We start from the raw sequence: 13,109 nt of genomic DNA, 5'->3' as shown, positions 1-13,109 counted from the left end.
TTTCCTCAGAATTGAAAAGGAAAAATCATAGTGTGTGTTGAAGCATGATTCTCTTTTTCCATTCTTTCCAGCTATAATATGAGCATTTCTGCATGTATATTTTAGGTCTCTTTTATTTAGAAATATTTTTCTTTCATTATATCTATTATTATTTCTTTTTTTTCTTATTTCTCCTACTTCCAGTGGTTTTAAACATTCCTAAAGAATACAAAGTAAACACAAATAGACGAATAGGGGGATATTCAGTTTAATCACAGAAGTTCATTTAGAATAATTTAATGCACAAATCCTGTTGTCAATATTAATATCTGTTTCATGCCCAGAACTGGTAGCCTGTCACAGTATTAATATGTTCACTGTCTACATTCTTTCTGTCTAGACTCCAGGTTTGAGCTCAACCTTTTACTGGCTATTAACTAGCTTACATGGATGGTTTCTCCCTGGAAGCCCATGAATGCTCTCTGTATCTGGTGTCCTGACTTTGGTCAGATCTATAAACAACTACTCTTTCTTTGGTTTGGACTTTAACTCAAGGTTAAGGATAGACCTTAACTCTAGCTCCAATATATCTTCATTATTTTGTGATATTCTTCAACTCTTTCTTATAAAATTAGTGTCCCCCAAACTCACTTCCATGGAAGAAAGGATCATACACAAAATATCTACATAATTTAGAAGATCACTAATTCGTTATAAACTATGAAAAAAAAAACATGAGTAAACGCAGAAAATACAGACATAAGACTGCCATAGGTCTTGTTTCTTTAGTCTGATTGAATACCAGGTTGTAAACTGTAAGTATAATGATATTTTTATAGGTGAAAGGTCGAAAAAAATACATAAAACCTTTCCAACTTTGTCAACCTTTCTTGTAATCATGAAGTGATAAAAGTTGAAGTTATATTGACAATCCTATCTCTTTCTTCAGACAACAAAAGAGTACCTGCAAACTTTGGAACTGGATGAAGTAAACCTTGCTCAATATCCTACCCTTAATCTATACGCAATTCCATCAAAGCTCCAGGAGCTGTGGTGAGATACCAAGTAATACCATGTATTAATTGCTATAGCGCCCCATTTCAACCATGCTATACGTGAAAACTTCAACCATGCTATACCTGAAAACAACAGTCAGCCTATTCTAGGGATTTTGTTTCCCCAAATACTCACCTTCACCTCCAAGTTGCTAATTTTGTAAACTCCTCAGGGATGGGCACTTTGTCTTCAGTATCTTCAATATAGCATTTGTTCAATAATAAGCAAATCATGAAAAAAGAAAAAGAAAGGGAAGGAAAGGGAAGGGAAGGGAAGGGAAGGGAAGGGAAGGGAAGGGAAGGGAAGGGAAGGAAAGGAGAAAGAAGAAAGGGAAAGGGAAAAGGAAAATGAAAAGGAAAAGGAAAAGAAGGGGAGAGGAGAGGAGAAAGAAAAGAAGAAATAGATGTTGATCCAGATTCATATACATCTTCATTCTATACCCATCTTCACTATATCAAAAGTGAAATCCTTGGGCAAATTAAAGTTGAAACTATAGTGCAAAGTTCTTCTCACAAACATGTCTATAGCAGATGCATACTCTCTTTTTGTAACTTTGCTTGGTTCCCTGGAGAAATTTCTCTCAAGAAGCATACCTCTCTCAGATATATGAATAGACCTGGCGCCTCTTTCCTGAGCCAAGTAGAGGAGGCCCTGATGATTCTGGTTGCTGTCATCGCCCTCAAGACAATTGCTGTTCTATTTTAACCTCAGTCCTTCCAAGCACTTTGGAATCGGAGATAACCACAGAGTTCCCTGATGTATTGAAGACTGCCCAAATTCTTTCCCTTTTGTTCTTACTCCTTGGCTGACTGAGAACACTGTATCCAGCCTGTCTCCCTGTTTCCCCCATGAGATTTGAGATGACTTGTGGAAGAAAAACAACAGTGAAGAGAATAATTAATGATCCTTTGATGCCTGCCAGCTCTGAAGAGGTACTTACCTGTGGGCTTTCAAGTGTTCCATAATTACTTGACAGTACCAACTGCTTGCTCATCTTGCCAAGTTTCCACACTTCCTTCAGATTACTATAGATGGTGTAAATACCTGCTAGGTTCCCACTGCACTATAGTTCAATCTATTCAGGTAATTCTTTTCCATTAAAATGATCATAATACATGCACAGTATGCTTCATAAATATGTAATTATGGTGGTATTTCAAATACTTTCTCTGAGAGGTTTGAGATAACCATAGACATCCTATGAGATGCTTTTCTTTCTTCCACTTCAACATAAAGAAATTTAGAAGACTTCTCTCTTGAACAGACTTCAGCTTTACTTTCAAATAAATTCAGAACTCTTTCATCTCATTTTGATAAAGGCTGGGTCACTGAGGAGGAAGTAAGTTAGTCAGTGTTCTACTAAACTTGGCTACTACTTTCTGAAAGATGAATAATACAAAAATACATAAGAAAATAAATGGGGGCTCCATGGGGCTAAGTATGAATAGGCATAAATTATGTATGTCAAGGCCTTCTGGATTTCTTAGGAGTCCTTGATATGCCCTATGCTTCGCTCTAGCCCTGACTTATAAGCACAGGTTAACATCAACAGAACGAGAGGTAAAGTATAGGATGGGGAGGCAGATGAAAAGAATAGAATTTCTAATCTCAAGTAATTACTATTTATTTAGGCAACGTAAAAGGCCATTCAGAGAAAATCACTATGAAATTTTGTTTCATTTTCTTTGAAAAAAAGATTTCTTCCATAAACCTAATCATTTTCTCAGCTTTCCTATCAAAAGACAGAGCAAAAAGTTTGGATAAGAAAAAGGCATATTTTCCAAGATTAGTTGAAGCCAGGGAAAGTGGTGCAGTAGAAAATGCACTAACATGGACTTCAATAAACCACTTCAAACTTGGCTGTGGGTGACAGACAAGGTCCTGGTTAAGTCACAAGTGTTCTAGGAAGTTGGACTAGATAAACAAGAGGTATGAGCCTTGCTGGAGCTATGGGCTCTCCGAGAGTCTGAAAAAAGTTATAGGTCATTTCCCTCTACCCCGTCAAAGCCACACAGACCTGCAATTAAACTTTCTATATTCAAGGATCACTGGCCCCTTGGATCTCTGAGTGTTCCATGAGCACCTACCCTCAGTAAGCATAAGATCATTTCAGATCTCAATGTTATTTTACATTTTTTAACATCTTGAGTCATTTTATTTTTTTTAAGAATTTTATTCATTTATTAATGAGAGACAGAGAGAGAGAGAGAGAGAGGCAGAGACACAGGCAGAGGGAGAAGCAGGCTCCATTGCAGGGAGCCTGATGTGGGACTCGATCCCGGGACTCCAGGATCATGCCCTGGGCTGAAGGCAGCACTAAATCACTGAGCCACCTGGGCTACCCATCTTAAGTCATTTTAAAGTCTAACAAGGAAAGTTACCTCTACATTATGTTTGCTTGCTGAATGGGTCAGTTGTTTCCCTCTGCTCTTGGATGCAGAATAAGCAGAAATATTATGCTTATAGATGCAGAATAAGATGACATCCCCAGCCCTAAATAGTATTATTGCAAAGTTTGCTACCTTAAAAAAAAAAAGGCTGATTGTAATGAGTATAGTTCAATGCAGCACTTCCCCTCTCTGGGAAATGTGCTTTACAAAGCAAGTCCTTTGGAAGTGACACTAGATCACAATATGTATGAAGACGGTACTGCCCATCAGAAGACACTACCTATAGGTCTACAGCTGTGTCAAATTAGCTGGACCAGGAGAATGATGATGGCCAACAGCCCTTACAAATCACCAAACCTTAGCACCTGCTGATAATTGGCACTTACTTCTTGTTGGAAAAATCTATGACCAGGGTGGGTGTTATAAGATGCATCTGCCTTCCATCCCCTCTCACTTCCAAACGATATTATTGTTTATAAGTAGATTAATGAAGTGATAGAATTCAGTTTCCTCTGACCCCAGAAGTGTCCAAGTTTCTAACCGTCCGAAACTGATATTTTTCTTTTTCCAAATCCTTCTGTTCATCGATAATTCATTTTTGCCCTTCTGAGACACTGATGAAATTCTAAGTTGCATGCAAATTCTGTATATACACTTGGAAAATGTGCATTTCTTGAGAGCAGAAACTAGATTCCAAATGACAAATAGTTTCCTCTCTATGTCAACTTCTATTGATTGGATTGAGTGAGGTTGCCCAGAGCACAGAGTTAGGAGGATTAAAACAGTTCCAAGGATGGAATTTTGTAATCAGGTAATACCTGTCCAAGTGCAGAAGGTCTTTTATGGAGCCTAAAATGCACCAGCCTTTTTTCAGAAACTTTGGCAGAGCCACTGCTCACCCATAGCACATGAGCATTACAGAAAGCAATAGTAGTTGAGCAAATGGATGATGGATAATGCAAGGAAGGTAAAACAACATACCTAATATCTCCATTAAAATCTCTATTTCTTTGCCCAATTACATTTAAGAAAATGCAGAATATTTTGTCTATTATTTTAAAATATATTATCTATGTATTTCAATATACCTAGAACATTTGTAGAATACACAAAAAACACTTAGTGATTATTGCTTGGGAGTGAGGACACAACCTCACCACTCCACAGTTGGTGGAAGTCTTTTGTTAGGAACATAATTTCTGTAGTAGGGGCCTCACCACCTACATACTGCTTTGATAGAATATGAATTCTGAGAGAGTTAACGCTGATATCAAATGTAATCCCTAGACTTTGACCTCCTTGGCAAGAGGGGTATTTTGACATTTTAGGACCCTACCCACTTTCCAAACTAAAATACTCAGTGTAAGTTTGTTGAATGAATGAATGAGTGAATCAAGCAATCAATTAACCAATCAATGAAAATACCTTAGACATGGTTCCTAAATTATAACTATGGGCCACCTCAATCCAAATTTCTTTCTTGCTTCATGGCAATCAGGTAGACCAGAATTCATATTTTGTCTCTAGGCTTTGGGACAAATTCCTAAATTTTTTGAGTTTCAATTTCTCTATAGTGAAATAGGGATGAACTCCCTTTTGGACAGTTGTTGAGATTGCATAGAACAATATCCTCAGAGCACCTCCCTAGCTCAGAGCCTGGTGAAATGCAGGTACCACTATTGTTAATTTCTTATAAGTGCCATTTGATTCTTTCAAGGCTTCCTTTTTTCCCTCTCTTTATTTAAATGATGTGATAGGAATTTAACAACAATGAAATTCTGCTAAATGTTATTATTCAGCTCCTGCTGGGTGATAAACTGTCCCAGACTTGGATTGTACTCCCTTTGAGCACTTACAGAAGTGGATGACAATAATTTAAAAGACAACACAGCTGAGCTGATTAATCATTTAGTGCCCTACACTGAATCACATGTTTCCATGGCTTCCCTAAGGTGCTTGTATATTTCCTAATACCCTTTGTGTGACACTTAATAATACAACACCATGTTTGCCCTTCAATAGGAAATCTCATTCAATTATCACATTTTGAGAGGGACAAAAATAAGAAAGTGAGGTTTTGGGAGTGAATGTCGTCCTCATATATATAAAGATCTAGTTTCCTATAATCCCTTATTATTTTGAACACAACATAAACCCTAAGTGACTTTTAGTTCCCATTTCTTTTTTACTTTAAAATATCACCCACATCATATTTTCTAGAATGACAGTCTTTTTCTGTCTTTACATGTTTATCAAATTTTTAAAAGAAATACTAAGAAAAATGGCAACCTTTGGTCTAATCATACCCATGTTGAACCAAATATTGGATACCTTCTTAAGTTGTTTTTAAAGCCTAATAGTCTGAAGTCTAGACAGACATTTCAGTGATTAAGTAAACCATTCAATCAATTCCATTTAAATAAATTAGATATGACTAACCCATTCTGATATCCCTAACTCAGCTTACTCCTTGTCCAAACATGGTAGGCACTAATAAATATTTATTGATTTGAGTTGTTCTTTGAAGTAAAGTGTACTTAGGCTGAAACTAGAGCAAGTGATTTTGATAATGCATGTGAATCGCCTAATAGTTCCTATTAAATCCTTTTCCAATTCATGTGCACCTTTCTCTGATTAGTGAGTTTCATTTATTCCTGTTATATTATTGAGCTTGGATTTAGATGCAGATTGGCAAATTGCTTTCCCAATATCTATGATCTATTTTGTGTTAATAACTACCCATTGGACTTTAAGTAATTTCCCTTTTGCCGTTGTTCTAAGCACCCTTCCACAGTGAACCAGTTTAACATATTATTTATAAATGACTTTAGGAAAAAAAACCCACACAAAGAAGAAATACTATGGATGCCAATGAGTGAATGCTTCATACCAGCAGGTGTGATTCATTAATAAGTGAGTTCACTTTGAAAGGGAGATCATTAATGTTTTTACTCCTATGAGACAATAACTCTGTAAGAATTAGATTTGATCAAATAATGATTAGATGAGCTGTAGGAGGATTCAGATTAACTGTGAAATTATTACTTCTGGGAATCTGATTTAGCACTTTTTAATTTTTAAATATGAGAGTATGATATCTAGGAGATCAATAAGTCTAAGGAAAGAATAAGATTAAGATAACACCCAGTGTGTTCTTCTGTTAGCAAGGAAGAAGGTTTTTTATACACAACCATAATTATACAACTACTCGTTTATCAAAATAGCCACATGTTGGATTATTTCTCTTGACCCTTTATATTTGGAATTCTAGTAAAGCCACCATGAAAGCACCAAGAGGGATATATTTCCATTGCATAATCAACATTTAGTCATTGTAAACAAAACAAAATGTAAAAGGTTTTTTCTGTGTGACATAAATTTAGAATTGCTATCCAAAAACTGAAGTTAGAGTTGGCTTTACAAAATTCAGTTCCAAAGGTAGGGAAATGTATAGTTGATGTACATGAAACTCAGATTAATTTTCTTACTTTTTCTTTCTGAAGAATTACAATGAATAGCACACGTATCCTTACAGTATTCTCTGATAACTTTATGATCACATATAAACAATCAGTGTATCACTGAGACCCGGAATCCTATAATGCTCCTATAGCACTGCACTTAGATCCTGGCAACTGGAGCATTGCTCAGGGCCCCACATTTAAGGACCCCTCAGTACCTGGGGTCATCCAAGGCCAGCAGCACCACCCAGGTGGGGTGCCCCAAGCCTGGACAAGGACCCACATGGTCCTTAGTCCTGATTTCTAGGATGCTCTCTGAGTGCTCTCCAAGAACACCTCCATGCTTACCTCCATATATGCGCTGACCAGATGACCTATGATGTTCATGTCTATGGAGTCATCCTCGTGGCAGGCCCAGATTTCAGGGGACGCCAGAGCAAGCAACCAGATCACTCTGGTTCTCTGGCATTGTATTTTTTCACAGGATCATGAGATTGGCCCTCAGAATGGTGCTGACATGCTGATTTGAGGGAATCTCAACCATTTCAGACTTAAGATAAGACTTGAGCTATGGATATAGGCTCATGTGTGACTCTGGCCATCCATATTTGGAATTCAGCATTGCCTCTGGTCTTCCACATCTGGGGATATAATGTGGTGCCAGGCATTCCTGGGTGCTCCCTGCTCCCAGGGCAGCCCCACCCCATTCACAGCCTCCACACCAAGCTTCAGGCTCTCCTGTAGATAGATGCACTATTTCCTCCCAGGGCTCTTGAGGGTATTGTTCCACATACCAATAGACATTGCCAATCTATGTCCTCTCTTGTCTCTGATCCATGTGGTTGTTGCACTTCTCTACAGACTGTCCTAAGTGGTGCTAGCAAAGGGATGGACATTGCTTGCACAAATATAGGAGTCCTTCTTTTCTATCCATTATTTTATATCTTCATCAATAAATCACTACACCTCATGAATGCCCATAATACACACATTTAATACTGCATGTTTTAGGTGGAACTCTCAATAGGCAGGGACCTGGCCAAAAAAAAAAAAAATTGTGCCCAAGGCCTCACATGCCCTAGCAGTGGGCATGAGGTCCTAAATTTGGAAAAGATTTTTATCTATATCTTTATGCAATGCAAAAACTGTTAGCCAGTGTTTGTCAAGTCTCATCAGTGTCAAGTACACTGAGAGGAAACTTATCATAATCTCATAAATCAAGTAGTTATATTTGGGGTCAGTGTCTTAGTCAGCTGGGCTGCTTTGACAAAATACCATAGACTGGGTGGTTTAAACAACAGACATTCATTTCTCACAGTTCTAGGGGCTGGGAAATCTGAGATCACGGTGCCAGCATGGTGGGGTTCTGGTGAGAACTCTCTTCCTGCCTCGCAGATGGCTCTCTTCTTTCTGTATCCTCACATGATTAGGGGAAGGGGACGTGGACAAAGAGATGACATGCGTGGGAGCAATCTCTCTGGTCTCTTCTTATAAGAACCCTGATCCTGTGATGAGGGCCGTATTTTTATGACCTCATCTAAACTTAATTAGTTCCCAAAGGCTCCATCTCTAATTACCATCATGTCAGGAATTAGGGCTTCAGCATATAAATGTGGGGAGAGGGTTTAGAATTAAGTCTATAAAAGTCGGTTTTCAGTTATGAGAACTTTGTTCCTAACATTAAACCAGAACCTATCTTTGCATCACATCCTTATGTTGGGGAAGAACAATCTTCCTCTAGCCTTAATAGAAGTTTCCGAGGGCTTGCAAATTAAACGAACAAAGAGATCAGGCACATGATTTTTATCAGTACTTTTGTGCACAGGATTTCACAGAAAAATGTTGAAACTCAAAGAAGCAGTTGAACTTGGGGGGCATAAGGATCCTCTTAACAAAGGAAAGGGAGTTTGGACTTTAAGGGATGATAAACTGTGGAGAAATGACCAGGAAATAGTAGGGAGCTAACAAAGAGAAAGGTGTTCGAGTAAGGTCTCTTAATGCAAACTCAGCTGGCTATTGGCTTCTATGCTAAGAGTCTCTCTTTCCCTTCTGGTCTGGGTGGGGGTATGGAGTATCTTCCTCAAAGGGAGTTATGTGTCCTGCTTTTAAGCAGATAAGGGTAGAGAACTCTTCCTACATCTGTTGATTTTCATTTGCCTTCAGGTCAAAATAATCCTCATGCCAAAGTATCATATTTTAAGGTGGCTTATTCTGGTCCCCTTCACCTACCACGGTGGCCCCAGCTCTCACTGCAGGCACAGCTCAGACTCACAGCTACCTGAGGCTTTGTTAAAAAGTTAGATGACTAGGTTCATGCCTCAGGGATTTGGTTTGATTTGGTCTGAGTGGAACCAGAGGCGGATCTGTTTAGAAAGTTCTACTGGTGATCCTAATGTGCAGCGAAGCTCCAGCAATTCTGCCTAAGAAGATCACAGTAGATGTATAGTAGATCATCTGAGGAACTATAAAAAACACATCAATGCTGAGGACCTACCAAAAACTAATTAAATCGGAATTTCAAAAGATGAGGCCCCCAGATTGGTCATTGGGAATTTTATAAAATCTCAGACATCTCTCATCTGCAGTGAATGTTGAGAACTACCATTCTAGAGCAGTTTCAGCTGGTGCTTTTACCTCTATGTGGTAAAAACGCACAATCTCTTTCATCCGAATTGACGGATTCCTTTAAAACGGTAGACACAAACCTAATAAAAAATCCCATTAAATGCCAACATTTGTTACACTTGACCTATGAAATGTCATAGTTCTTGTATTGTTCAACCATAAATTCCAATGGATCTTAATTGTGTTGGTTCACTATTTGAGTGGACCTGCCCACAATCCCCTGAAAAGCAGAGTCTTCTTAATTTCATTGTCTCATGTATCCCTACACAGACCCCATAGGGGTCCGGAGATGCCTTCAGGACTGTGCCACAGGGAGATTTAGGATTATGCCAGGCAAGTTTCTGCAGCCCCTTCCCTGCCTGCCTTTACAAAGCAGGACCAGAACTGTAAAATCACCCTCCAGGAGTTGGGAGGCAAACTGGCCTGGCTGCTAAGTGGAAAATGGGAGCTGGCCGACTTAGAAGAAACACAACCAAATCTCAGGCTGGTGTTTATCCAATCGATAAATGCCAAGGCTCTTGAATAACTGTTGTTTAAATTCATTTCTCAGTGGCAGAACAAAAGGAGCGTAATGAAAGCAACGCCGTTAGAGAATCATTAGAGTCAGTAAGGAGAGAGCAGGCTTTAAGATCATCACTCTCAGGGAGACAACATCCAGACCATCTTTTGGTTCACAATAATATAAGTAGGCAGTGCAGTGGGTAGGCAGGGCCATCTGTTTGTCTGTAGAAAGATTACGTAGAGGAGGACAATCAATAGCTTCATGGCAGAAAATCTCCCTGGTTTGTGCAACCCTTATTGCTGATTCTTTTGTCACTGATTTGGGTTTTGGTAATAGGAATCTTATCCAGTGCCTTTCAGTGTTAGCATTTTAGGAGCAGTTAAGCCAAGCAGAAAGGCCACAGATCAAGCCTATTGTCTGTTGGCAAAGGCTCCATTGAACCCTAATGAGCAAAGGAATCTAGCAAACAAAGAATCCTTAGTGCTTTGCTCAAATGAATCCTCTACCAGAGGCCAAGGGAGTCATTTTGATGATCTGAAAAGGCAGTGATTAGAAGGTGCATCTATTATGAACCAGAAAGAAAAAGAAAGGAAGAAGGAGCAGAAGGGAATAAGAATGAAAAAAAAAATGTAGAAAAGAGTAAAGGATGAAACTTCTCCACCTGCACTGTTTACTCAAGAGTCTATTGGCAAAAATTCGAAAGATAGCCTAGAAACGTACTGTGGAGTGGCCCACGGTGTCCTCGTCTGCACGAATGCAGATTTGCTATTCATCTTCTCTAAGGAAGAGATGAGCCAGTGAGCATTCGTTTTCAACTAGACTTCACAGCACTCTTGACAAGTGAGAGAAGGAAGGGAACGTTCGACTTTGTCGTACAAATGGTTATCTTTTGATGCCTGTAACTTCTAGAAATCAAATGATCTTTTCTCTAAAATTGGAAGCATTCCCCCCCTCCACACACACACACCTTTTTTTGTTTGTTTGAATTTGTAATCTCTGTTTTGGCTTTGCCCTTATTTCCTCCTCCAACCCCAGGGACCACGACTGGGACTGTTTGATGACATGTGTGCTTTCACTTTTGGAGTCAGGCTGCAGATAAAAACTGGGTGTTGTGATATTCCAAAATGATGAAGTAAAAGGCATTTAACCACTGAAATCCACTGAAGCCAACGTATGCATAATTCACTTCAACCTGGAGAAATGGAAGCTGACCATCGCCAGGAGATATTTGTCCATCCAGACACAGGTAAAAAAACAAACACAAACCAGCAAAATAAACAACCACAGAAATAATCATCCACACCATCTACAGAGTGCTTACCATATGCCAGGGAAAAGACAAGCTTATTTAATATCCGCAGATATCCTGAAGGATAAAGCTATTTTTATCATTTTACAAGTGACGAAACTAAAGCTAAGAGAACTGGGGTGTTTGCTAAAAGTCACACAGCTACCAAGCTCAGTGGTACCCTGGATAAGGCTTGCTGGTGGTAAGCTCCACTCCTGTAGCGCCTTCTCTCTTAGCTGCCAGGGTTTTTGCTTGATCACTCTCTTCTCCTTCCTACAGAGATGGCCTCCCAAACCTGTCCCTTCTAAAAGGCTGAGAAAAGGTCTGCCTATTGCTCCCAGGTTATGAAAAACTGAGGACTTCACTTAGGCAAAAAAAAAAAAAAAAAAAAAAGAAGAAAAGAAATCTTATTCAGTTGAAATGTCTGGTTCCTTCTCATCTGATCCATTTATTTATTTTTATTTTTTTGACACTGTATTAATTTATTCATTAGAGATACAGAGAGAGAGGCAGAGACATAGGTAGAGGGAGAAGCAGGCTCCCTGCGGGGAGCCCCATGAGGGACTGGATCCCAGGACTCCTGAACCATGTCCTCAGCTGAAGGCAGATGCTCAACCACTGAGCCACCCAGGCGTCCCTCATCTTACCCATTTAAAATAACTTCCTATAAAGATCTATGGAAAGAAAAGGGCAATGAGGTAAAATGGCATGGTTATCTTAGAGCTAGCTTCACCATTCTTCTCAAGGGTTCTACGAAAGCCATGGCAAACTCACTTCTGCTTCAAGATCTGACCACATTGGTACAGCCTGGAAGAAGGACCACGCTCAGAAATGTGAGTCTCATGTAGCCTTCCTCAGGAAAATCATACATTAAGCAAATTTAAATATCTGATCAGATGTTAGCAAGCAAGGAGTTTCACATTGCTGGACTGTGACATAGGCAAAATCTTTGGTTCCTCTTTGATTTTACTCACTACTAGGGTTGCCAGATTAAGCAAACAGAAATACAGAATAGAAAGTTGAATCTGAATTTTGGAAAAATGATGAATCATTTTCTAGTATAGATAAGCTTAGATTTCAGATAAATAATACATAATTTTTAGTACAAATGCTTTTAATCTGTGTTGCCTGTGCAATATTTGGGGCATTCTTTGACTAAAAAATTATATTAAGAAATTATATATTGTTTCTCTCAAATTTAAATTGAGCTGGACATACTATATTTTACCTGGCAGCTATAGGGCTCAGTGTGAGGAGTCTACACATGATTATGGAACTGTTGGGCAGGCAGGGAGGACATTTGGGAAGTGACACAGGTACAGGTGTATCCTGCCCTGTGGTTACACCAGAGCTGCAATTATAACTATGATGGGGTAGAAAATGACCTGGCTCAGCCCCAGAAAGCTCATTTGCATTGTGGCTTTGACCTCCCTTGCAAGGGATGGCTGCCATGACAATTCTGCTAAGGACTATACAGGGCTAAAATCTCCCCTTCCTGTTCTGTAGAAGACCCTCAGATGACTGGAGACAACCTCAGCCAAAGACTACCTTAGCTATGTCCCCAAACTCATACGAGCATAGAAGAAAAACAAACCTAACAACCCCTACCTCCTAATCCCTGATGCAGTTGCCTTCCCTGGCCTGCCCATTCTCCCACCTTGAGAGCATATTCCCACTCTAATAAAACCAGGCTGTGTGACTCACTGTACTTCTGTCCTTGAATTCTTTCTCATGATGAGCACAAGAACCTTCCAGTAACAGAATCTGGAATGAGCTACTTGTGTAAATAGACTTTTATTTGCCTTTAA

The 13,109-nt window shown here is 39.2% G+C and overlaps 1 long non-coding RNA gene across 1 annotated transcript in view; it reads right to left on the bottom strand.

Moving 5' to 3' along the window:
* LOC118355358 (uncharacterized) overlaps nt 1-13,109 on the bottom strand; it is a 169,724-nt gene that overhangs the window by 19,936 nt on the left and 136,679 nt on the right. Inside the window, exon 5 of the long non-coding RNA XR_004817693.2 lies at nt 1,171-1,231. This is a non-coding gene — a long non-coding RNA (uncharacterized LOC118355358). The remainder of the gene's footprint in view (nt 1-1,170; nt 1,232-13,109) is intronic.

This window comes from Canis lupus, chromosome 7 (genome assembly GCF_003254725.2).
Source record: "Canis lupus dingo isolate Sandy chromosome 7, ASM325472v2, whole genome shotgun sequence".
NCBI lineage: Eukaryota > Metazoa > Chordata > Mammalia > Carnivora > Canidae > Canis > Canis lupus.
The sequence above is the reverse complement of the archived record's forward strand: the minus strand, read 5'-3'. Positions and strand labels throughout refer to the sequence as shown.